General features: G+C 39.1%; 1 long non-coding RNA gene across 1 annotated transcript; it reads left to right on the top strand.

Moving 5' to 3' along the window:
• The first annotated feature begins 1,719 nt into the window (after nucleotides 1–1,719).
• On the top strand, nucleotides 1,720–27,116 carry LOC118145476 (uncharacterized). The gene is made up of 3 exons (XR_004730593.3): nucleotides 1,720–1,970; nucleotides 10,017–10,257; nucleotides 26,857–27,116. It is a non-coding gene; the product is annotated as an uncharacterized LOC118145476 (long non-coding RNA).
• The last annotated feature ends 380 nt before the right edge of the window (nucleotides 27,117–27,496 follow it).

Raw genomic sequence — 27,496 nt, 5'->3', positions numbered from 1 at the left:
TGCTATACTGGTTTGCAGGTTTGTATAAATGTTGGAGAGAAGAAAGTTTTCATCTCTGCATCACGACTTCTAGGTTTTTGCTTTCTATTAGCATCAGCTGCTATTTAGCTATGTAAAACAAGAAAAATGGCTGCTTAGGAACTCACACTGTAACTGAAAGGCAAGCTGGAGACATCTTAGCATCTTTCTAGATTTCCCTTTATAACTTTTAAATAAAGTTTTAATTCTAAAAGTTTATAAACTTATTCTTTGGTTTGCAAGAGATGTAAGATAATTTTGTAAGTACAGGAGAATGAAAAATCTGAATGCCTGGCTCTCTGTAATTTCAGCTTTATCCTTTATTGGCACTTCCTACATTTTATGAAATACATTCATTTAAATACTCAAAAAACTCAATACATTTCAAATAAGATAAACTTTAAAATACCTACACCTAGACATGTGTAATTAATGTTTCAAAAACCAAAGACAAAAAATTGAAAGCAACAAGGAAAAAGTGTCTCATGATGTACAAGGGATCCTCAGTAATATTAGCAGCAAATTTCTCATCTGAGACCATGGATACCAGAAGGCAGTCAGATGACTGAAAAGAAAATAAAGAAAAAATTCAGACATGGCCTGATAAACACTAGCTGAGAAAATTTGTCACTAACAGACATGCCCTACAAAAACTACTAATAAAGAGTAATTTAATATGGAATGAAAGGTCAAATTCAAATACACATGAGGAAATCCTGTAATCCAAACTATAAACTATAATCCAAATCTATATGAAGAAATAAAGAGAACCCTACAACTACTTATATAAATATACATGTACATACATACACAAGATAGTTTAAAGACATTTTATATAAAAAGTGGTACATAAATGTTCATAGCAGCTTATTTACAATAGTAAAAACTGGAAATAACCAAATTATCCATCAACTGATGAACAGATAAACTTTCATAAACTACCTTCAATGAAATCCTTATCTATAAAAAGGAATGACATACTGACACATGGTATGACACAAATAGACTTTGAAATTGCTATGCTAAGTAAGGAAGCCAGACACAAAAGGCCACACATTATATAATCCCACTTATATGAAATAACATGAATATACAAATACATTGGAACAGAAATGCTTGTAGGGGCTGAGGGAAAAGAAGAATGAGGAATGACTGCTAATAGTCACCAGTTCTTTTTTAAGTAAAATAAAAAATGTTCTGGAATTAGACAGTGGTGATGGCTGCACAACCTGTGGACATGCTAAAATCCACCAACTTGTAAACTTCAGTTAATTATGTTGTCTTAAATATATCTCAGTTTAAGATGCACATGCACAGGAAACAAAATGAAAATAAATTATAAAGAAAGCTAAAGAAATAGTGGTTTATTCATGCAATTGCATGATATATGGAATTATAAAGGAATGAACTAAAGATTCTGACAAGTTGAATTTCAAAATGATTTGAGAAAGGGAAGCCAAAACAAGAGTACATTCCATTCAATTAGAGTTTTAGTGTAAGCAAACAAAACTATAGAAACATATATTATACAGTGGTTGCTTGAAGTAATGGTGGGAGAATGGACTGAACAAAGGTATGAGGCAACTTCAGTGACAGTCATATTATTTATCTTCATCTGGGTGGTGTTTATATAGATGTACACATTTGTCAAAACTATTAAGGTATGCACTTAACATCTGTGCATTTTATTTTATGTAAATTATAAGTCATTACAGTTAATTTATAGAAAGAAGAAAGAACTAAGAGGTAGTAAGACCACCTCTGCTGAATTTTAGAAAGATGGAACATCTGATGTTGACAAGTAAGCCAAACTGATTCATTTACTTCACAGGTTTGGGAGAAAAGGACGTTGTCATTAAATTGACATCAAGCAACCATAAGACAACTGGGGAAAAGCAGAGATCTATGTCCTTCAACTTTTGCTAAGATATTCGTACCATGATATTTGGGCTGTGAGTAAAGTCCGTCTCTTTTGTAATCTGAAATTTATATAAAACATCAGTCCATAAAGTTTAAGTAATCAAAAAGGTACAGATGTGAGTCTGCACCTCCTCTTTTCTCAGTATGATGTCATCTGGGAGATCTTTCCTCTTTAGATCTAGGAAGTACATTCATGTATTCTGATACTACTTGCTACAAGGATATACATATTCTAGCAGGGATGATCCTCAGTGTGACCTTGGAATAGAAGTGAAAGAAGAATCACATGTTTATGCCAGAGAGGAAGTGAGATACATTTATTGGGTACCTACCATATGTTTAGCATTTTAGCTACATTCTAATTTATTCCTCAAAACTAACTAAAAAAGTGAGAATTCTATTTAACTTTACATAAAATACATAAAATATAATATCCATTTAAAAGTATTCCATTTCTATCAATCCCCATGGCATGGACTGAGGTTCAAAGTGATTATTTGACTTATCAAAAAATACACTTGTGAGTAACAGAGTTTATATTCCATATCAAATTTGTTTGACTCTAAAATCTGTCCCCTTACCACGTCACCAGATTCCCTTCTGATTGAGGACTTCCTCTCATGGAGAAAAAAATCAAGAACAGGAGAAGAAAAGTGTCTTGCTCAAGTACATGGTGTAGAATAAAACTAAGTGTCTGAGCTGGAATACCAACAGCCGCCTAATGACTTTAGTCCAGTGATTTTTCCACCAAAGCCTCATCAGCAACTGTATAAATAGAATGATCTCCATAGAAGAAATAGAAAATATCATAAAGTGTGCCAAGATGGCCGAATAGGAACAGCTTCAGAGTGCAGTTCCCAACAAGAGTGATCCAGAAGATGAGTGATCTCTGCATTTCCAACCAAGGTGCTAGGTTGGGTACAGCCCAAGGAGGGCAAGCTGAAGCAGGGTGGGACATCACCTCACCTGGGAAGGGCAAGGAGCTGGAGAACTCCCTCTCCTAGCTGAGGGAAGCAATTAGGGATGTTTCCCAACACTCTAGCACTCTGGCTTAGATGCTGTGCTTTTTCTGTGATCTTCACAATCTACAAACCAGGAGATTCCCTGCAATGCCTTAAACACCAGCACCCTGGGTTTTCAGCATAAAATGGCAGCCCTTTAAGCTGCATTTTTTTCTCTCTCATATCCCAGTGGTACCTGAAAGGCCAGCAAAACACAACCACACATTCCCCTGAAAAAGGGGGCTGACGCCAAGGAGCCAAGTGATCTGGCTTGGTGGGTCCCAACCCCACCAAGACCAGCAAGCTAAGATCCACTGGCTTGAAATTCTTGCAGCTAGTGCAGCAATCTGAACTCCACCTGGGACATATGAGCTCAGTTGTAGGAGGTGCATCTTCCATTGCTGAGACTTGGATAGGCGATTTTAACCTTGCCTGTGTAAACAAAGTTGCCAGGAAGTTTAACATAGCAACTGGGGAGAGCCCAAGGGAATTCCGCAAGGCATCGATAGGCAGATTGTCAGCTAGACTCCCTTCTTGTTGGACAGGGCATCTCTGAAAAAAGGCAGCCCCCTATCAGGGACTTAAAAAGCCCCCACCTTCCGGGGTCAGAGCACCTGGAAAAGGGATGGTTATGGGTTTGGCTTCAGCAGACTTAAACCTCCCTGCCCTGCAGCTCTGAAGGGAGCAAAAGCTCTCCCAGTGCAGTGCTTGAGCTCTGATAAAGGACAGACTGCTTCCTCAAGTGGTTACCTGACCCACCTGCATCCTGACTGGGGAACACATCATACAAGAGAGCTCTGGCTGACATCTAGCAGATACCCTTCTGGGACAAAGCTACCAGAGGAAGAAGCAGGCAGCAATCTCTGCAGTTCTGCAGCCCCCATGGGTGATTACCAGGCAAGCAGAGTCTGGAGTGGGCCTCTACAAAAATCCAGCAGACATGCAGCAGAGGGCCTGATGTTACAAGGAAAACTAACAAACAGAAAGAAATACCATCGACACCAACAGAAAGGACATCCACTCAGAAATCCCATCCAGAAGTCACCAACTTCAAAGAACAAAGGTAGATAAATCGAAGAAGATGGGAAGGAACAAGTACAAAAAGACTGAAATCACGAAAAGCCAGAACACCTCTTCTCCTCCAATGGATCACAACCACCCACCAGGGAGGGAACAAAACTGGATGGAGAATGAGTGTGACAAATTGACAGAAGCAAGGCTTCAGAAGCTGGGTGATAACAAACTTGTCTGAGTTAGGGGAGCATGTTCTAACCCAATGCAAGGAAGCTAAGAACCTTGAAAAAAGGTTAGACTAAATGCTAACTAGAATAACCAGCACAGAGAAGAACATAAATGACTTGATGGAGCTGAAACCACACTACAAGATCTTCATGAAGTATACACGTTTCAGTAGCTAAATTGATAAAGCAGAAGAAAAAATATCAGAGATTGAACATCAACTTAATGAAATAAAGTGAGAAGGCAAGATTAGAGAATACAAAAGGGGAAAGAAATAAACAAAGCCTCCAAGAAATACGGGATTATGAAAAAGACCTAATCTATGTTTGATCAGTGTACCTAAAAGTGACAGAGATAATGAAACGAAGTTGGAAAACACATTTCAGGATATTATCCAGGAGAACTTCCCCAACCCAGCCAGGCATTCCAATGTTCAAATGCAGGAAATACACAGAACACCACAAAGATGCTTCTCGAGAAGGGCAATCCCAAGGCACATAATCATAAGATTCACCAGGGTTGAAATGAAGGAAAAGCTAAGGGCAGCCAAACAGAAAGGTCAGGTTACCCACAAAGGGAACCCCATCAGACTCACAACAGATATCTCGGCAGAAACCCTACAAGCCAGAAGAGAGTGGAAGCCAATATTCAACATCTTAAAAGAGAAGAATTTTCAACCAAGAATTTCATATCCAGCCAAACTAAGCTTCATAAGCAAAGAAGAAATAAAATCCTTTAAGACAAGCAACTGCTGAGAGATTTTGTCAACACCAGGCCTGCCCTACAAGAGCTCCTGAAGGAAGCACTGAACATGGAAAGGAACAATCCATACCAGTCACTGCAAAAACATACCAAACTGTAAAGATCATCAATACTATGAAGAAACTGCATCAACTAATGGGCAAAACAGCTAGCTAGCATCAAAATGGTGGATCAAATTCACACATAACAATATTAACCTTAAATATAAATGGACTAAATGCCCCAATCAAAAGACACGAACTGGCAAATTGGATAAAAAGTCAAGACCCATCAGTGTGCTGTATTCAGGAAACCCATCTCATGTGCAGACATACACATAGGCTCAAAAGAAAGAGTTGGAGGAAGATTTACCCAACAAATGCAGAGCAAAAAAAAAGCAGGGATTGCTCTGCCAGTACCTGATAAAACAGACTTTAAACCAACAAAGATCAAAAGAGACAAAGAAGGGCATTACATAATGGTAAAGGGATTCATGAAACAAGAAGAGCTAACTATCCTAAATACATATGCACCCAATACAGGAGCACCCAGACACATAAAACAAGTTCTTAATGATCTGCAAAGACACTTAGACTCCCACACAATAATAGTGGGAGACATTAACACCACACTATCAATACTAGACAGATCAATGAGACAGAAAATTAACAAGGATATCCAGGACTTGAACTCAGATCTGGACCAAGCAGACCTAATAGACATCTACAGAACTCTCCACCCCAAAACCACAGAATATACATTCTTCTCAGCACTGCTTCACACTTATCCTAAAATAGACCACATAATTGGAGGTAAAACACTCCTCAGCAAATGCAAAAGAATGGAAATCATAACATATAGTCTCTGAGACCACAGTGCAATCAAATTAGAAATCAGCATTAAGAAACTCACTCAAAACTGCACAACTACATGGAAACTGAACAACCTGCTCCTGAATGACTACGGAATAAATAATGAAATGAAGGGATAAATAAAGATGTTGTTCTAAACCATTAAGAACAAAGACACCACATACCAGAGTCTCTGGGACACACTTAAAGCAGTATCTAGAGTGAAATTTATAGCACTAAATGCCCACCAGAGAAGCCAGGAAAGATATAAAATCAACACTATAATGTTATGACTACAAGTACTAAAGGGAACAAGGTCAAACAAATTCAAAAGATAGCCAAAGGCAAGAAATAACTAAGATCAAAGCAGAACTGAAAGAACTAGAGATACAAAAACCCTTCAGAAAATCAATAAATACAGGAGATGGTTTTTTGAACAGATCAACAAAATAGATAGACCACTAGCCAGACTAATAAAAATGAAAAGAGAGCAGATTCAAATAGAGGAAATAAAAAATTATAAAGGGGATATCACCACTGATTCCACACAAATACGAGCTACTATCAGAGGTTACTATAAACAACACTATGCACATAAACTAGAAGAATGGATAAATTCCTGGACACTTACACCCTCCCAAGACTAAACCAGAAAGAAACTGAATTCCTGAATAGACCAATAACAAGATCTTAAGTTGAGGCAGCAATTAATAGCCTACCTACCAAAAAACGTCCAGGACCAGATGGGTTCACAGCTGAATTCTACCAGAGATACAAAGAGGAACTGGTAACATTTTCTGAAACTATCCAAACAATACAAAAAGAGGGAATCTTCCCTAACTCATTTTATAGGACCAACATCATTTTGATATCAAAACCTGGCATAGATGCAACTAAAAAAGAAAATTTCAGGCCAATATCCATGATGAACATTGATGCAAAAATCTTTAAAAAAGAAAAAAATACTGGCAAACCAAATCCAACAGCACATCAAAAAGCTTATTCATCATGATCAAGTTGGCTTCATCCCAGGGATGCAAGGCTGGTTCAACATCCACAAATCTATCTATAAACATAATCCATCACATAAATAGAACCAAAGGCAAAAACCACATGATTATTTTAACAGAGGTAGAGAAGGCCTTCTACAAAATTCAACAGCCCTTTATGCTAAAAACTCTCAATAAACTAGGTATTGATGGATCTTATATGACAAACCCACAACCAATATCATACTGAATGGACAAAAACTGGAATCATTTCCTTTGAAAACTGGCACAAGACAAGGATGCCCTCTCTCACCACTCCTATTCAACATATTATGGGATGTTCTGGCTAGGGCCATCAGGCAAGAGAAAGAAATAAATTGTATTTGAATAGGAAGAAAGGATATCAAATTTTCCCTGATTGCAGATGACATTATTGTATGTTTAGAAAACCCCATCATCTCAGCCCAGAATCTCCTTAATCTGATAAGCAAATTCACCAAAGTCTCAGGATGCAAAATCAATGTGCAAAAATTACAAACATTCCTACACACCAATAATAGAGAGCCAAATCACGAGTGAACTCTCATTCACAAATGCTACAAAGAGAATTAAATACCTAGACATACACCAACAAGGGATGTGACGGACCTCTTCAAGGAGAACTACAGACCACTGCTCAAGGAAATAAGAAAGGACAGAATCATACTGACGAACATACCATGTCCATGGTAAGGAAGAATCAATATAATGAAAATGGCTATAATACCCAAAGTAATTTATAGATTCAATGCTATCCCCATCAAGCTACCAAAAACTTTCTTCACAGAATTGGGAATAAAACACCTTAAACTTCAAATAGAACCAAAAAACTGCCCACATAACCAAGACAATCCTAAGCAAAAAGCAAAACAAAAAAAAAAATAAAAACAAAGCTGGAGGCATCATGCTACCTGACTTCAAACTATATTACAAGGCTACTGTAATCAAAACAGCATGATACTGGTACCACACAGAAATACAGACCAATGGTACAGAACAAAGACCTTAGAAAGAATGCCACACAACTATAACCTTCTGATCTTTGAAAAACCTGACAAAAACAAACAGTGGGAAAGAATTTCCTATTTAACAAATGGTGTTGGGAAAACTGGCTAGCCATATGCAGAAAACTAAAACTGGATCCCTTCCTTACACCTGATACAAAAATTAGCTCCAGATAGATTAACAATTTAAACATGAGGCCTAACACCTTAACATCTCTAGAAGAAAACTTAGGCAGTACCATTCAGGACACAGACATGGGCAAGGATTTTGACTAAAATACCAAAAGCAATGGCAACAAAAGCCAAAATAGACAAATTGAATATAATTAAACTTAAGAGCTTCTTCATAGCAAAAGAAATTATCATTAGAGTGAACTGGCAACCAACAAAATGGGAAAAATTTTTGCAATATACCCGTTATAACAAAAAGCTAATATCCAGAATCTACAAAGAACTTAAACAAATTTACAAGAAAAAAACAACTCTATCAAAAAGTGGGTGAAGGATATGAACAGACACTTTTTAAAAGAAGACATTTATGCAGTCAACAATCATATGAAAATAGCTCATTATTACTGATCATTAGAGAAATGCAGATCAAAACCATCTTGAGATACCATCTCACACCAGTTAGAATGGTGATCATTAGAAAATCAGGAGACAACAGATGCTGGGGAGAATCTGGAGAAATAGGAACGCTTTTACACTGTTGGTAGGAGTGTAAATTAGTTCAAGAATTGTGGAAGACAGCGCAGTGATTCCTCAAGGATCTAGAAACAGAAATGCCATTTGACCCAGCAATCTCATTTCTGGGTATATATCCAAAGGATTAGAAATAATTCTATTATAAAGACACATGCACACTTATGTTTATTGTGGCACTGTTTGCAATAGGAAAAAGTTGGAACCAACCCAAATGCCCATCAATGATAGACTGTATAAAGAAAATGTGGTACAGACACACCATGGAATACTATACAGCCATAAAAAGAATGAGTTCATGTCTTTTGTGGAGATGTGGAGATATGGATGAATCTGGAAACCATCATTCTCAGCAAACTGATACAAAAACAGAAAAACAAACACCACATGTTCTCACTCGTACATGGGTGATGAACAATAAGAAAACATGAACACAGGGCAGGGAACATTACATATGGGGGGCCTGTTGAGGGTGGGGGGCTAGGGGAGGGATAGCAGGGGGTGGGGGATTGGGGAAGGATAGCATTAGGATAAATACCTAATGTAGATGACCAGGTGATGGATGCAGCAACCACTATGGCATGGGTATACCCATGTAACAAACCTGTACATTCTGTACTTGTACCCCAGAACTTAAAGTGTAATAAAATTTTTAAAAAGAAAATATCATAAAGTAATTCCCCCACAAATAAAAATAAATAAAAATAAAAACTACAGTGTCTGTCCTTTTCAAATAAAAATAAATAAATCAGAATAAAAACTACCATGTTCAGATAGTTTCAGAAGGGAATTCTATGAAGTCTTTAAAGATCACATCAATCTAGAGCTGTTTATGTAGTCCAGAGTACAAAAAGAACAGCTTCAAAATTACAAAACTATTTTCATAAAATTAATACAAAATTGACAACAAAATCTGACAAATATTGCAGACCCACAGACGCATGATTTATGACAGGTATCGTATGCATAGTTTAATTCTTGGAACAACCCTGAAAAGCTGGAGTTATTATTCCATGTTACATGTGAGCAAATCGAGGCTAAGAAAAGTTGCTCAGTGTTTCAGAACCTGTAAGGAAGCAACAGATTTTACCATGTTGACCCAGCATACTTCCAGGGCTATCACTCTCATGTTGTCAACTGCACCTGTTCATTAACTCATTAACTCATTCATTCTACACACGTTTCCGGAATGCCTACTCTGCTTCAGGAACTGTACTAGGTGCTGAAGAATAGATGTAAACAACAAAATAGAATAATATAACAAATACAAAATAGAATAAACAACAAAACAGACAAAATTTCCTGCTTGCATGGAAGCGATATTCTAATGAGGGAGACAGACTATATGCAAAATAAAAAGTAAAACATGTAATGTGAATGGTGATATTGTTATAGAATAATGTGTATATCTGGTTTGGACATTTACTCCAACATCAATTATAACAAGACATTTGTGAAAATTGAAAAGTTGGAACATAGACTAAAATAATATTATACTGTTAATTTTATTAGATTTGATAATGGCATGTGGAGTACTCTCAACAGAAGTGAGATGTAAACCTAGAAAACCTGCTCTTGGATGCTGATGTGAAAATCAAAATTTCAGACTTTAACCAGCAGCAAGTCACCTTTGCCAACAAAGCTGGATACCTCCTGTGGCAGTCTCCCATGTTACTCCAAATGCTTCCAGAGCCAAAAGTATAATGGGCTTGAGATGGATGTGTAGAGCTTGGGAATCATTGTATATACACTGGTGAGTGGAGCTTTGCCTTCTGATGCACAGAATTCTATGAGCTGTGAGAGGAGGTACTGAGAGTTCAATACCATATCCCCTTTCACATATCCATGGAATATGGAAACCTGCTCAAGAAATGTATCCTTCTAAATCCCAGCAAAAGAGGTACATTAGAGAAAATCATGAAAGATTGATGGAAAAATGTAGCTCATTAAGATAATGAACTAAAGTCAGATGCAGAGCCATCCCCTGACTATTAGGTCTCCAGTGGACTGAGCTGACGTATGCAGTTACACACTGGAAAAGGTCCAGGACTCACTCACGAGCCAGGAGTACAAAGAAGCAATGGCTGCCTATCTGTTCCTCGGCTACAAGTAGTCTGAGTTGGAGGACCACACCATCATTCTGAAGCCCCAGTTTTCAGTTGATTTGAGCAGTAGCAGTGTACCTTTTCATCTTACAGAGTACAGCATAGCAACTCTGCCAACCTTATACAGCTGAGTTCCAGAAAGCCTGCCAATTCCCACCTTTAATTCCCACTCCCAGAATACTCAAAGTAGCAATGCAGAAAATCAGTGGCCTGTGGAGGACCAGGAGTCAGGGAAGAAGACCAGTAGCAGCATGGCCAGTGTGTCTGCCAGGCCCCTCCATGATCTGGAGAGGAAGAAACCACCCCTCCCATACCCACCCCTCCCAAAGCAGTTTCTCCACAAGCACAAATCAAAGCAGAAATTTACCACTTTTGGAGAGGGCCAGTCTTGGTGAGTTATCCTTCCAGAATGACAAAGACTGCCTAACTGTGCCAGGGTTTGGGTCTCCATGGCTTCTGCTCCTGCCATAGTGTCCCCAGTTCCCCTCAGCCTGCACCAATGTCATGGTGCACTGTTGCCACTAAAACCAAATACCTTAGACTTGGTAAATTATAAACAACAGAAATTTGTTGTTCACAATTCTAGATGCTGGGAAGTCCAAGAACTAAGGCTCTAGTAAAAATACAGTGTCTGGTGAGGGCTCATTGTCTGCCGCATAGACGGCTCCTTCTCACTGTGTCCTCAAGTGGCAGAGGCAAACAAGCTCCCCCAGGCCTCGTTTGTAAGGGCATGAGTGTGGTTCATGAAGGCAGAGCTCTCGTTATCTTATCACTTTCCAAAGACCCTGTCTCTTAATACTACTGCATTGGTTGTAACATGTAAGTTTTAACATACAAATTTTGGAAGGACACAGCCACTCAGACCATAGCAACCACGAATCTAAGGTGGCCTTGATTCAGCATAATCCGGCCTCAGACCCAACCCCGGGACAATAATTGTCTATCACCATGCAAGGCACCAGGATGTTCCTGGTTTTTGGCCTATGCCTTTACAAACTGCCTTAGCAGTAGTGGTGGTTTCTGACAGAACCAACTTTCTTAGAGTGTGTTCAGAGGAAAATTCATTCTCACTGAGATACTCCAATAGATGCATGACCTGCAGAATTTGTCATATAATGTGACCCCAGTCTAGGGCCAGCTGGCAGCTATTGGGAGCTTCTTCAGCAAGTTCTTCTTCAAATGCATACACAGAAATCTTTTCCAAAATGAGAACTCATGGACACAGGGAGGGGAACCACACAAACTGGGGCCTGTTGTGGGGTGTGAGGGGAGGGAGAACATCAGGACAAATAGCTAATGCATACAGGGCTTAATAACTAGATGACAGGTTGATAGGTGCAGCAAACCACCATGGCACACGTTTACCTATGTATCAAACCTGCACATCTGCACATGCATCCCAGAACTTAAAGTAAAATAAAAAATAAAATAGAAAAGACAAATCTCAGTTTCAGGTTTGCTTGAAACAACCTGAAATAACCAGAAAGCAAAGACTAAATGAAGATATGGTCTTATGCAGTAGGCAGTGAAGGCAATGACAAAGAAAAAGATTTTCTGGAGGCCAAAATGTGTCCACTACACTCTCCATGGAGAATGAAGATCATGAGCAACATGGAGCCTAAGGCCATAATGTGTAAGGTGGAGAAGCTGCAGTAGGTAAACAGCAGTGTGTGATCTGTTCATGAGTATGTGTCATTTTGCATGCAGAGCCTGCTGGGCCAAAGGCACTTCATGCAGTGGAAGATGGAGGTGTGTAAACTGCCTTGGTGATCTCTCTGCAGAAAGTTAAATTAAACCAGGTATCCAGGATTTTCATGGCACTCAAAAAAAGTGGAATATTTAAAAGCCTTCCAGGATCCTCCTGGGAGACAAGAGGAGGGGCCAGCTGGTGTAGCTGTTAAGCCTGCCTCTCAGACCCTATCTGGGAGAAACTTTAAGGACTAAATAGATAAGGTTCCTCAGGGGTACTTCACTCCTCCTCTCATGTTTGTGAAGGAGAGAAAATAGTTTTGTAGAAATAAACGTAGTGCAAATGAAAACAGGCTACCTATTCAAAGTTTGCTAGAGCAAGGGAGTCAGACCCCATTACTTGCCTTTGGCAGAGATTCTAATGTAGGCAGGGCAGTGGGAAAGCTTTATAATAAAACAGGAAGTCTTCGGGACTCACTGGAAGCTGTTGGCATGAGGAACCTGGGGGCTTCTTATATGATTGGTATGTGGAGCATATTTGGCTTTTTCTGGTTGGCTCAAGTTGGGAAGGGTTTGAAGACACAAGAGCAAAAAATTAGAGGACTGGCAGTTATTGACCAAGTTCTGACTTTTCTAGGCCAATTACTTGCAGAGGTTGTAGTTTGGCTTCCTAGACTTATTGGCAAAGGCATGGTTAATCAGAGTATGTTGAGTCCCTCAATTCTTTACCTGTCCCGAAATCTGCTTTTCCTTCTTCTCACTTATAGGAGGCAAAAGAAAGGAAAGGGGAGTGAGGAAAGATAGAACACTCCTTGAATACTACAGTTGCACAGAGTTTTCCAACCAAAGTAGATATTTTTAAAAATCAACAAAGAAAAAGAAACAAAAAAAATTGTGGGCCGGGCGCGGTGGCTCAAGCCTGTAATCCCAGCACTTTGGGAGGCCGAGGCGGGTGGATCACGAGGTCAAGAGATCGAAACCATCCTGGTCAACATGGTGAAACCCCGTCTCTACTAAAAATTACAAAAAATTATCTGGGCATGGTGGCGCGTGCCTGTAATCTCAGCTACTCAGGAGGCTGAGGCAGGAGAATTGCCTGAGCCCAGGAGGCAGAGGTTGCGGTGAGCCGAGATCGAGCCATTGCACTCCAGCCTGGGTAACAAGAGCGAAACTCCGTCTCAAAAAAAAAATTGTGGCCACCTTTCTTCCCTGCCTTCTGAAACAGTAGAGATGTCTTACGAGGTTTCCCAGGACAGCGGCTCTCGGCTTGGAACACTCTCAAGCGGGAGAGATGGAGCTCCCTGTTAGGCCCTTCCCAGCTGCACTTCGGCTTTACCCTCTTCTCTCCTTTCTCCTTTCCAAGGGAACCCAGAGGCAGCCTGCTTCTGCGCTCAGGCTCTTGGACTTAAGGCCTGGCTGGCTATGGCTGAGATAGGGCATCCCTTAGCAGGTCGACTAGCGGGACTCACTCTTGGGCTGCAGAGAAGGGGTGAGGGACTTTGGCCTCCCTCTTTGCTGAACCCTCTGTCCTCACTCCTTCCACAGAGCTGGACATTTCCTTCTGCAAGCTGCCCTGCAGGAGGTATTTACTCCTCTCAAGATTGCATGCCATGCTTCCTCTGTCAACCTCCTGGAAAAAAGGAGGGGAGGGATGGGGACTACAGGGGCATTCAGCTTCTCATATCACAGTAATTTTATATCATCACACATTTTATAATTTTTAAAGTTTATTTTGGTTATTTTAATATTAAAAACAAGTTAAGCAGTAGATTTTGAGGTTATTAGGGATATAATATCTTTAATCACTCTTTTTGGACTTTAGTATTTAATCATTGGTAAGCAATAGCTTCAAATTTGGGGGATCACCAAGGGACAGACATCTTTGTTCTTAGCAGAAATTGCATTAAGAAGAGGTACTGCTGCAGCTTCCGGAAGTCTTATTTCACCTCTGGCTTCACTCCAAATTTTTGAGATCACCAGGGGACATATACCTTTGTTCTTAGCAGAAATTGCTTTAACGAGGGATACTGTTGCAGCTTTAGGTAGTCTCACTTCACCTCTGCTTTCAAATGTTTGAAGGTGACTTAAAGCCTCTTTTCGATGGAGTGCAAGTTTCCTAGATCTTGAACTTGCTACATTGAGACTAAGAGATAGCAGGACTGCAAGCCCATAACATTTTAAGAGCACAAGACAACGAGATTCAGAGAAAATGAAAACTGAAGGCTGTGAAACTGCAAAAGAGCAGGCAGTAAGATTGCAGGAGTGTGGTATCACCATGATACTGGGAGACCACAAGCCTGCAAGGCCGTGGGACCAGCATTATCAGGCATTGAATTTGGGAAACTGAGACTGCAGATCTCTTTCTGCTTTCCAGCCGTGTTCTTGGTCTCTGCTTACTCAGTAAAAGTTCACTGTAAAGGAATTCCTCATTATGGTTATTTGCCTTTGCATTTGAGTCTCCTTTAGATTCAAATTTGAAACACCAGTTTGCAGGCTTGTCAACATTTTGGGAAATTTACTTCTGAGCAGAATTCTCTGACAAGCTCAATTCTCTACCTGATCTGTCTCCAGCCTCAGCAATTGCCCCCCCGCCACCCCCCGCCACCCGTGGATGCATTCTCTGTTATCACCTAGAGAGCACTCACCCCTTTGTGTCCACAGTCACCAAATGTCTTTGAGGAAAAGTGTGTGTGTGTGTGTGTGTGTGTGTGCATGTGTGTGTGTGTTTAATTTATGCTCTATAAGAAATTCTAGTTGTTTTCTAGTTGTTTTGGAGAGAATAAAATTTTTATCTTGTACATCTTAACTAAAAGTAAAAATTCCAACTTGATTTCTGGGTAGATTTAGTAAAAATTCTGCCACATCTATGGCTTTAGCAGCGAGTAAGTGGTCAGAGTTATACTTGGATAACAATCTCTTAGTTTTGGAGAAATTGCAACCCTTGCCCAAACAGAAAGAGGACAGGGTTTGGCATTGAGGGTCATGGATTAGAGTTATTTGTGCAACCTTACTGTTGCAAAAGTTCTCTCTTAAATCTATGTCTTGACTCGACATCTGGGAAGAGAAACTGAATCCGTGTACAACAGTAGGGAGAGGTGGTGGGTTTAGAATAGGCCCTGGCTGTCTTCCAAAGAGAGACCAAACTTAGATCACTTCTATGGCAAATGTCATAGTGCTTTTGCAGAAAAAGATCTCTATTGATGAAAAGTTATACATCTCCTTTTGTTTCACAGTTAGTTGGCTGGAATTGATTTTTGATTTCTATTACTATAAACACAAAATAAAATAAAATATGAACCCATGAAATTTGAAGGCTTCCTAAACAAATCCTTTAGTAGTCAGCCCCAACATTAGATCTCAATCAGCTTTTTCACCCACTGCACTTTAGGAATAAATTTCAATTCCTCTCACATTACAAGTCAAGAACGTTATGATGACTAATACAGTTTGGGAAAGGATCTCCCTGTGCCTATTCTCCAAGCTCACATCTTACAGTTCTGCCATTCAAGCCTTCTTCCTACTATTACTCAAAAGGCCAGACTTTTCACATGGACTGTTCCCTCTCCCCTTGCCACAGACATTCATATGTCCAATTTCTTAGTCTTTGCCCACATGTCATGTTCTCCATAAACATTCCCTATTTATAAGTCCATTCACCTGCTACCATCTCCTTTTAAGAGCATTTATTACCATCAAATATCCTATATATGTTACTAACTTGTTTTGATTATTATTTCCTATCTCTCCAACTCCCCCTAAAATGAGAGTCAAGTAATAAAAGAAATCTTACTCTCTTAGATTCACTACTGTATCATAGGGGCTCAGAGGAATGCCTAGCCAGTAGCAACAAATCATTACAGTTATGCATCGCTTACAGTGAAGATACATTCTAAGAAATATGTCATTAGATGGTTCTGTCCACATATCCAGGCTACATGCTGTAGCCTACTAAAAAGTAGCCTACTTTAGCCTGCCACACACTTAGACTACATGGTTTAGCTAACTATATACCTACATTACGTGGTATAGACTATTAGGCTATATAGTTTAGCCTACTACTCATCTATGCTACATGGCATACTGTATACCTAGACTACATGGTTTAGTTTACCACACACCTAGGCTATATGGTTTAGACTACTAAACACCTAGACTACATGGTTTAGCTTATTATACACCTAGATCATATGGTATAACCTCCTACACACCTAGGCTATATGGCTTAGCTTACCACACACCTAGGCTGTATGGTTTAGACTACTAAACACCTAGACTACATGGTTTAGCTTATTGTACACCTAAATCACATAGTATAACCTCCTACACACCTAGGCTGTATAGTTTAGACTAGTAAACACCTAGACTACATGGTTTAGCTTATTATACACCTAGATCACATAGTATAACCCCCTACACACCTAGGCTATATAGTTCAGCTTATTGCAAACCTAGGCTATATGGTGTAGACTGCTACACACCTAGGCTATATGGTTTATTTTACTATATATCTAGGCTTCATGGTATAGCTTACTACACACCTAGATTATATGGTATAGCCTACTACCCCTAAGCTGTATGGTATAGCTTAATACATACCTAGGTAATATGGTGTAGCCTACTAGTCTATATGGCTTAGCTTACTGTATACCTAGATTATATGTCATAAACTACTATATGCCTAGGCTATATGGTATAGCCTACTACACATCTATGTAATAGTAGCCTACCACACACCTAGGCTATATGGTTTATCCTATTACACACCTAGGCTATATGGTTTAGCCTACTATATACCTGGATTATATAGCAAAACCTACTGTACACCAAGGTTTAGTTTACTACACTCTTAGGTTATTTGATATAACTGACTACACACCTAGTTTATATGGTATAAATGATTACACAACAAGGCTATCTGGTGTAGCTTAATACACATCTAGGTCATATGTTATAGCCTACCACATGCCTAGATTATATGGTACAGCCTGTTGCATCTAGGCTACAAACCTGTGCAGTGCTGAATACTGTAGGTAATTTTAATATAGTGGTATTAGTTTATCAAAACAAATCTAAACATAGAAAAGGTACAGTAAATGTTGAGTATAATAATATGGGACCACAGTCGTATATGCCACTTGTTATTCACCAAAGTGTCATTAAATCCGTGATAAATGGCACATGACTGTATTTGTAGAAGTGAAATGAATCCCAGATCCAGGGTCTTTTCTATGACACTAGAAACGCCTGTAATGATAATGAGAATGATGGTGATGCTAACAATTGCAAGACATGCATCATAATCTTCGTTTACCTGGCATTTTCACATAAATAGTCTAAGTAGGTCAGAAATTGTGTGGGTTTGCTCTGCTAGCTTTATTTTTAAATGCAAACTATCTTAACTGGAATGTCAAGTGTTAATGGAGCAGTGCCTGTTATAAACAGCAACAAACTATAAACTGTGAAGCTACAAAATTAGTAGCAACACTTTCATTCTCAGGGAATTTTGGATACATTAGGAACCTGTAATTACTGACTCCCATCTGCCTACTCTATCTTGAGCTTAATTATGTATTTCAGAAGGAACGTTTTTCATGTTTTCATTTTTTTTATATATAAATATTTAGCTACATCTCTTATCATTTACTGCCTCCCTTTTCCTCTGCCTTTGCTATTTACAATCTCTCGAGCTATTTTTACTTCCAAATTGCAATCTCTTTCCTCAGAGTCAACATGACAGAGATTGGAGCCAAGGAATTTGGTTCTGCTGGTATCTTTATGCCATCTTTGAAGAGAGGTTATCAAACTCCAAACAAGTATTTAAAAATGAAGGGAGGGGGCAAAGGAAGTTCTAGTATCTTTTCCAAATTTAATGTTCAACATACTAACACAATCTCTAAGATCAGTAAAGTGTAGGCTCTTCCTGAGGGTGTAAGTTCTTAAATAAAGTGGAAAAACAATGGGTGAAAACAAGGTTCAATACGGTTCTTTACATCAGGATTTAGAATAGTCTTTGAAACATTTCCCTGAGAGGAAAGTACTTCAGACACTGCCTCCTAGAATTATGTCAACAGCAAAAACAAATTCTTTCTTGGGATAAAACATACCTATTATGAATAGTATTTACCCCAATGATGTTTTGAAAACTGATGATCTAGCGAAAATAGTTTTAATGATGTAAATATATTGAATATATTGATACAATTTTGTTAGTGTTAGCGGCACCCTTAGTAACTTCAATATTCCTTCTATTTCCATGAGACACTGGAGAGAACTACACATATATGTTTGATTTAAATTTGGCAAGGAAATATACAGTAAAATTAATTTCTTTTTTATTCTTCTTTCTGGAAGACATGGAAAAAAATTATTTTTATTTTCATTCCCTTTCAGTTACTCTCTGGATCTATGGAACCTTTATGCCTGATCACATTAAATTTTTCTTTACAAAACCCTCATCAGTGCCTAAGGCTGTCCTGAAGAAAACTCCACCCATGTCTATGTTCAGAAATTTAGCACTAAAAAACAGAGTTGTTCTTGAAGGCAGGATAGAGTGTCTTGTGCTTGAACATAAAAAAGTATAGTCTAACTCAGGGTGGGTGAGTGGCTTCCAGAGATCTAAGAAGACTTGTTTTGTTTTGTTTTGCAAGGGAAGTTTATTTAACAGGAGATAGAGATGGCTACTTGCTCATAGTCCTTGTTCCCAGGTGAAAGCACACTGGTGTCACATCAAGGGGGAGAGGCATAGCTTACCTATATAGCAATGAAAATGATATTACCCTGACCACTGAGTCAAGGTTAACAGGAAGTAGCACTAAATATGACATATGCAAAGAAATGGCGCTAGTCCTGTCAGCCGGACTACAAATTATACACTTGATGAGATTAAAATGCTATTAATTTTGGTTTAACTTTTAACATAAATTATGACACTACTCACAGTGATCCTTAAAATATTATGCATCATCTGTAATATCACTGCAAAGAAGAGATTAATTTGGAACTCCAGGACAGACTGATATTATTTTGTCTGCAGCAGCAGTGGGGTTTCCTTTGGCTCCTGTACTGGGGGTATCAGCTACTGGCCTTGGGATTCCAGTGGGGTTTGGTCAGCATGACCACAGGCCTAAAAGTAGTAGATGGTATAAGAAGATTGTCGGCAACTTGTTATGAGAACTGGGAGGCAGAACCAGTGATGGGATCCTGATGGCAGCAACATAAGGGGCTCTTGGAAGGAGTAGCAATAGTACATCAACAATATATTTTCAGCTATTCATTATAAATGATGAAGATATCATATGAGGTATTTTTATGTCTAATTACTTGGTTTATTCTGATTTGAATACATTTTTTTTTCTAGAAAATGAATTCATCTTATGATTTGAAGTCTAGACAAGCTATGTACCTACATGAAAAATGTTGGGCCTGGGCCCTTATGGAAAGTAGTCATATGAAAAGTTGGTCTGCTTCTGAACAGACTGAAGGTGGAGGTGGGGTGAAAACCACGTCTCTACCATTGCCCTCTTTCCCCTTGTACAGATTGGGAAACATTGTTAGATTAATTAATTGGTTGAAGTCACAGAGTTAACCCATCTGTGAACAAAGACTCAAACCCACATATTATTCCAAAGCTGGTGGGGTCTTCTCCACCTTAGTACTCCTAAAGCTTAATCATAATAATCACTTCAGGAGCTTGGTACAAAATACCACTTCATTACAGATACTTAATCCTAGAGACTATCCTTCTATAAGGTTGGGTCCTGAAAAGCTACTATATGCAAAAGCTCAGGTATTTGTGCTGATTAGGTTTGAGAATAAATGCCTTTCTTCGCTGTCTCTGCAGAAAATGAACAAGCATTATTTTAGGCAAAGCACAGTAGGATTAGGCAAAGGAATGATAGCCAGAAAATCTCAAGCGGGGTGGCACACTTGGGGACATAAAATCAGTTTCTATTAGGACTAGAAAATGCAGAGCAGAAGTCATTCCCAGGTAGTAGTCCAGGTTAAAAACTCAGGGGCAGAGAAACATTGTTGCTATGATTGGCGAATAATGGTTGAAATGAGGACTATTCCAGAAGGTTGTGTGTACAGACGTGAGGAAAGTATATAGTTAGTCTGAAGACTTAGTCTTCAGCAGACATGGCACTGCAATTCAATTATTCATGAGCACATTGTATAGACTTCCTTTTATTCCATAAATATTACTGCATCACCCAGTATGTGTTATTCCTTCTGAAGCATTCCAGGAGATACTGTACTACCCAAAACAGATGTGATACCTGCCTGTTGGAGGGCATAGTAAAGCAGAACTGATTTTTGCTAAACGGTAATCAATTAATTAATTACCACTTATAAGTGTGATGAAAGAAAAGATCTAGGAGCTATAATGGAGGATTAATGGGGTGGGGACAGTGCTAATGAGCTTAAGAAAGGAGAAGTAAGGGAGGCTTCTCTGAAAAGGACCTTATTTCTTTTAAGATGAAGTCTCGGCTCTGTTGCCCAGGCTAGAGTGCAGTTACAGGATCTCGGCTCACTGCAACCTCTACCTCCCAGGTTCAAGCAATTCTCCTGCCTCAGCCACCCAGGTAACTGAGATTACAGATGCCCGCCACCACACCCAACTAATTTTTTTGTATTTTTAGTAGAGATGGGGGTTCATCATGTTGGCCAGCGTGGTTTTGTACTCCTGACCTCAAGTGATCTGCCAGCCTTGGTCTCCCAAAGTGCTAGGATTATCAGTGACTACACCTGGCTGATAAGGACTTTCTTCAGCTTCAATGGTCAAAGGAGGCAGGCTACTCCCTTGAATGCGAACCTGGTACTAACCCACAACAAACATTCTTCTAATTAACATGAAAATCAGAAAATGTAACTCTAGCAGGGGAAAATTTTTGGAACTTTATTTGAACACTCAAAACTATTTTGTAATTTGAAATATAAGACAAATAACAACAGTGAATGATCAGTATAACTTGAACTTCTATAAATATGCTTCTCCATCTTACCTGGGGACTATTCAGGTCACAAGTATATTCACATGGGAATATCCCGTGGGAAGTTCAAAACTGGGACACAGGTGTGAAAGGCAAAACTGGAACTGAAAAACTCTGATGGCCAAATTATTTCTTTAAAACCTTCTTACTTTTGATTTCTTCACCCATTTCAATGAACTTCTGGGAGAAGACTGACCCAAATCATTTCAGACAGTGATGCTTAGTAGGTTTCACCTCGACTGCCAATTCTTAACTGATGATAGTGACCACCTGGACTAGTGTGATTAGTTGTGTACTGAGGCTATAACTGGTCTCAGCAGGAAAGAGTATATGGTTTACACAAGCACAATAGGGAAGAAGTGGCAACCAAGACCATGCACTAGCAAGCCATCATTCAGCATTTGCTTCCAAATAGGCAGTGTGTCCCAGAGGAAAAGGACACAGTGTTAGTTAGGGAGAGAGGTTAGAACTCCTGATGCTCTCTGAGCCAAGTCTGTGATCTTGGTTATTTTATACTGCGAGCCTCAGTTTCCTCATTTGTGAAGGTGAGTGGGGAAAGCCCGCTTTGTAGGCTCTCCAAGTAGATAAAAAGATGATAATTATTGTGCTTATCTTTTGCAAATTCTTGAGAGCTAGTCATAAATCAGAGTAAATATGGTATGAGTTGAAGTTACTCACTCATTTAAAGTAAGGATAAAATAGGCTCTAAAGTCAGTTCTACGTCCTATGGGAAATCTAGCATGCCAAGATGTCTTTAGGTTCCGAAAAACTATTTTTCTTATTATCGGTCTGGCTGTGATTTCTGGCTTCTGCATCTTGCATCTGTTTCTCTGTTGCTGCCTTGTCATTGACTTAAATGTTGAAAATGGCATCTACTGTTTGAGATTTTTCCCCATAGATTCATCTCCCAGGAGGCAGTCATACACAGGAGGCTTTTACTGGAGATTTAAGGGAGAGAGCTAGGAGGAGCTTACAGAAGATAATTTGAATATCAAATTCAAGAGATCTTTAAAATTACTTTGTTAATTTCTGCCAATTTCATCTCCAAATTCTCATTTATCCATACCCCTACTCCTCTTTCTCTCTCCTATTAGTTTCCATAGATCAAATTATTGCTCTTTGGGACATCAACTTTTCATTTCCACCATCTCCTTCCTTGTAATCTCCTTATCAAAATATTGAGGAGATGTTGGCAGGCACATGTGAGGGCAAAGTCTTAATCAGGGGTCTTGCACACCAAGGGAGCTCTCTTACAGGCTAAACAATCATATACAAAATGTTGCAAGTATGTGTATTTGCACATATACAGATTCAATATTTTGTAGGAGGAGAGAATTTATAGCTTTTACAAGAATTTAAAAGGCCTCTCTGGTTCAAAGAATTCAGATGCTATAGCTGTACAGCCTTATTTTGACTATGTTTTTTAACTGTAATGAAACACTACAAAGCCCTATTCAAGAAAAGAAATGGAAACACACAAATCTATATTATACATGAGAGGTAAGCCTCATTTAATAAATTAAAAACTGCTATCCAATTGTTTATGTTCATGATAAAGATAAAATGAAGTATGTATTTGACAGACCACAAATGAGTCTTGCTTCTTTACATAATGCACTTTAGGATTTATTTAAATAATGATCTTCTTTGTGCAAGCAAACATTTTTTGTGTGTGCATTAGTAAGTAACTGAATAGCTTGAAAAGAAGACAGAGTGGTAGATCAGGACATATATTTAAAGTAATATACAAGGTATAATATAACTGGAATTCATAACAGAAAGCAATGTGGTATATGGCCCAGGACTGAGCATTTGAAGTCATGAGTTTTGGTAACCTTGGGCAAGTTGCTTAAATTTTCTGAATGAGAGACCTCCCATTGCATATTAACAACATGCAAGAAAAACGATGATGATGATGAAGCATCTCTAAAGAGAATGAAATTCAACTGAACACAGTTTTTCAGTACAAGAGACTTTTTTTTTTTTCTTGAGTTGGAGTCTCGCTCTGTCTCCCAGGCTAGAGTACAGAGGCATAATCTCTGCTCACTGCAACCTCTGCCTCCCCGGTTCAAGCAATTCTCCTGCCTCAGCCTCCTCCCAAGTAGCTGGGACTATAGGTGCAAGCCACGACGCCCGGCTAATCTTTTGTATTTTTAGTAGCAACGGTGTTTCACTATGTTAGCCAGGATGATCTCTATCTCCTGACCTTGTGTTCCATCTGCCTTGGCCTCCCAAAGTGCTGGGATTATAGACATGAGCCACTGCACCCAGCCAACAGGAGACTTTTAAGCAATGCCTGGAGAAGGAGCTCACCTATCAAAGGGAGTGGGGTATGTGACATAGAGCTGGGCACATGGGGGTTCTTCATGAACACCTACTGCTGCTTCATCAACGATGTGTGGGCTTGCACATTTATTTTAGGCAGTTCCTTCCCTACGATGATCATGAGCCACTCCTGAGCTTGACTGCAACCTCTGGTAACCTCTTAGCCAGCATATTGAAAGCACACAATAGCAGTTAAGAACAATGAAAGACTTCTGGTATTTTTGGAGAGCATACCATACCACTTCAAGAAGATATAATAATAATTGGTTGTCATTTCATCAGTTGAGAAATAATTCTTTGTTCCCTGCTTTCAACAATGCCGACTGGTAATATTATGACACATAATATGAACAACAATTTCTACTTTCTTTCATGGAACTGTTTTAGAAAATTATTGTTAGCTGTGTCTTAAACAGGAAAAAAAATAACTTGTCTCTTTGGGTCTTAAGTATGCTAATTATTTGGGGGACCAATCTCCTTGAATTGCATCATGGTGCTATTCCTGAAGGCCAGCAGGAGTTACACCCAAAAGAATGGCTATGTGAAGGGTAAATGTTCTCTCAGACTTAAGCAGCGAGGCTCAATGTAATTTAGGAATCTAATATGGACTTGAGTGTGATAGGGAGAGGCATAGGACCCCACTGAGTTGGCTTCTTCACTAATTATACCTAGTGAGACATCTGTAGGATCATAGTGTACGGACTGGAGTTGCATATGGTAGACACAAATAAGATTCCAAAGAAGATGAAAGACTTAACCCAACAGTCTCAACCACCTGTGACATTATGAGAGAAAATACTGTAAAAGTGCTATGATGAATGATGTGATGTAGAATGATTCATTGATCTGTTAACATGTGCTTTAAAAATCCCCACTCCTAACATTTTGCAAGGTTAGATATACAAGTATAAAAAGAAGTCAGCATACCAGACTTACCCCATAGGAAAGGGCACTGGTGGAGAAGGGACAAAGAAGTGTCTTTCAAGGGCAAAGTCCAGGAAAGAAGCCCTTTTTGCTATGGTATAAGGCAGTTACTGTTTTCAGATAAGAACAGACTAGAAAATGAGCCAAAAGAAGCAAGGCAAACACAAGGGAATGAAGTACTGATACATTTTAACAGGGAATGAACCTTGAAACATTATTCTATTTGAAAGAAGCTGGACACAAAAGGACACATATTCAAGAACATGAAAATCTATATATAATGAGAGAGGGTAAATTGTGGTTGCTTAGGGCTGAGGGTGTTGGCTAGAGGGCTGGGAAGTAATAGCTAAAAGGTACAGGATTTCTTTGTGAGATAATGAAAATATCTAAAATGGGCTGTGGAAATGGTTGCACATAGCTGAAAATGTACTAAATATTATTGAACTGTATACTGTAAATGAGTGAATTGTATTTTATGTGAATAAAGCTGTTAAAAGACAGAACCGAGGCAAATGCAGTTTAGTACAATTAAATAAGCGGACCACTTCTGGTCTTCAAAGTTAAATTACTACCCAGGTAAAACTTTGAATCAGACAGAGAGTAGTTCATTTGCAGGCTTTGCTCTGTCTAGGTTTCATGATGTGGGGCAATGTTTAAAATTATTCTGTACTTCATTTCCCTCATCCACAAGGTGACAATGATGTTACTTCTGACATAGTGTTGTGATGGGATTAAATGATGTGGTGCCATGTAGCAGCATTCTATAAAGAGTAGCTAATAATTAATATCATTATTATTAATCATCATTAAAATAATTGTGTGTCTCATCCACTACTAGACACAGGTGGATTCACTGAAGAGTAATATGAAGTTGTCTGAGGAATTCATGAGACCTAAGACTGCCTATGCTAACGGCAACAATAATTCATGGAAATCAGCTGAGAGAATCCAATTTATACAAGCTGTCAAGCATCAGTCACTGACAAAACCCAGAGAGCAAGACAGGCATCAAATATGACTACAGGAGCTGTAGACAGTGAGAAGAGGAAGTAGAGACGATGTGAAGAGCTAGAACCCCAAACGATAATCATGACCACAGAAATGGAAAGTGGGATGAATGAATAAGACACTTTGGGAGTGTGGGAGCACAGAGGAAAAACTCAGACTGGTCCAGAGACATTGAAGGGTGCTTAGAGCTGAGGTTTTTGAGCCACTCTATACAGGATGTGTTGCTCAGATGGACAAGGTGCATGGAGATGGAAAGCAAGATTGTTTGGAGAACTGCATGTGTTTCTGTGGTTTATCGAGGGTTGGTTTTTATATTGTGGGTGGGAGAGTACTGCAGATGAGGATGGAGGGGCAGGCTGTGCCACATCATGCATGTCCTATCTGCAATGACAAATGGGGATTTTATTCTGTGGGTGATTAAAAGAGTTTTAGGCCATGGACAAGTATGATCATATTTGTGCTCTGGAAAAATCTCCCTTCTAATACTTATGGAGAACAGAAAAACAGCAAGGACACTGGAAGCAAAGAAAGCCAGAGGAGGCGGCTGATACAAGTCATGAATAGACAGACAGAGGAAGAATTCAAAAAATATAAAGTAGATACAAATATACCATGAGTTCCTGATTGAATTCAGGAACTAATGGTATAGACATAATAAAGAAATGACAGGTTTTTAACTTCAGTGATGGGACTGGGTCACAGAATTCTGTAATAAGAATGTGAAAATCAGCGGTATGAAGGTATGAGGATAAACACAACCCTTAGGTTTCCTAGCACATAGTCATTTCCAGTGTTCCACTGTAGGAAGCAAGCAGGAATCCAGAAGAGAGGTGCTCGGGGATAAACTGACTTTGATGTGAGGTTGCCCTGTTTTTTCTCTTTGTGCAAGCTTTAATCGTGGTGAGACAATGAGCAGATCCTTATATTTACTCATGGGCAGGAGCTTAGTCTAGGTATTTCTATATAAAATGAATGATCTTTGAAGGTAATAATAGGTAGGCTCAAATAAAAACATTGTCCTAGCTTAGGTCAACAGAAGCCAGTAAATTCATATGATACCCTTTTTATTTTAAAAAAGTCATCATTTGTTTTATATTTTAACATTGTTAATATAGTAAAGAGAAAAAGAAAGTCCATCTGCATCTTTGCTAAAATGCAAATGATTCGATCTGGGAATTTGGGTTTCCTCGAATTGCATGGTAGTGTAGCCTAAAACAAAGGCTTAGGGGTAAGAAACAATCTGAGTTTTGAAACTTCACTCTATCAACTTATTCTTTGGTTGTCTTATTTTCTTTCTTTCCATCTGTACAGTCACTGAAGACAACAGCGGTGCTGATATGAGGACTAAATGACACAGTGGCTGCAAAGCACCCAGCGAGAGTGATCAGAAGGCAGATACTCAAGACTTCTTATTCAGGACTCTGCACTTCCGAGTTAGCACCAGAATGATTTCTCATTTTTGTGAACATCAAAAGGCCTGTTTTTTACCCTCCCCATCCACACCTTTTCTTTCTGCCTCCTGTCCCTAAGGATAGCAATAAAACATATCTGGAAGCCCAATTAGGCAAGTACAACTCCTGTCTGTCTTATCTTAATCCTGCCAGTAATAGAACAGTAATTGTTCAGAGAAACTACAAGGGAAATGGTGGGTAAGGAGAGCAGACGCTGCTCCAATTGATCTCAATTACTGTCATGAAATTGAGTCTTCTGTCTGACATCTAAATTTAATGCTTCTTTTCCCTGAGGATCTGTCGCTGGTTGTTGCCTCCTATTGTATCTGCGGTTGGCCTGTCACCGTCTGCATTGCCCTCTTCATCAGAATGAAGGAGTTGTTTTCATTCACCTAGAATTTCCTCTATGCTTTTCTGCTGCCTAGATCCCTCCTCTAGTCCTCTGACATTCATATTTGAATCTTTTCATTTTCTCTGGCTCAACACCCAGAGAAGAACTA

The sequence above is a fragment of the Callithrix jacchus genome, chromosome 10 (assembly GCF_049354715.1).
Source record: "Callithrix jacchus isolate 240 chromosome 10, calJac240_pri, whole genome shotgun sequence".
In the NCBI taxonomy this organism is placed as follows: domain Eukaryota; kingdom Metazoa; phylum Chordata; class Mammalia; order Primates; family Cebidae; genus Callithrix; species Callithrix jacchus.
This window is presented reverse-complemented; position numbering and strand designations above follow the sequence as displayed.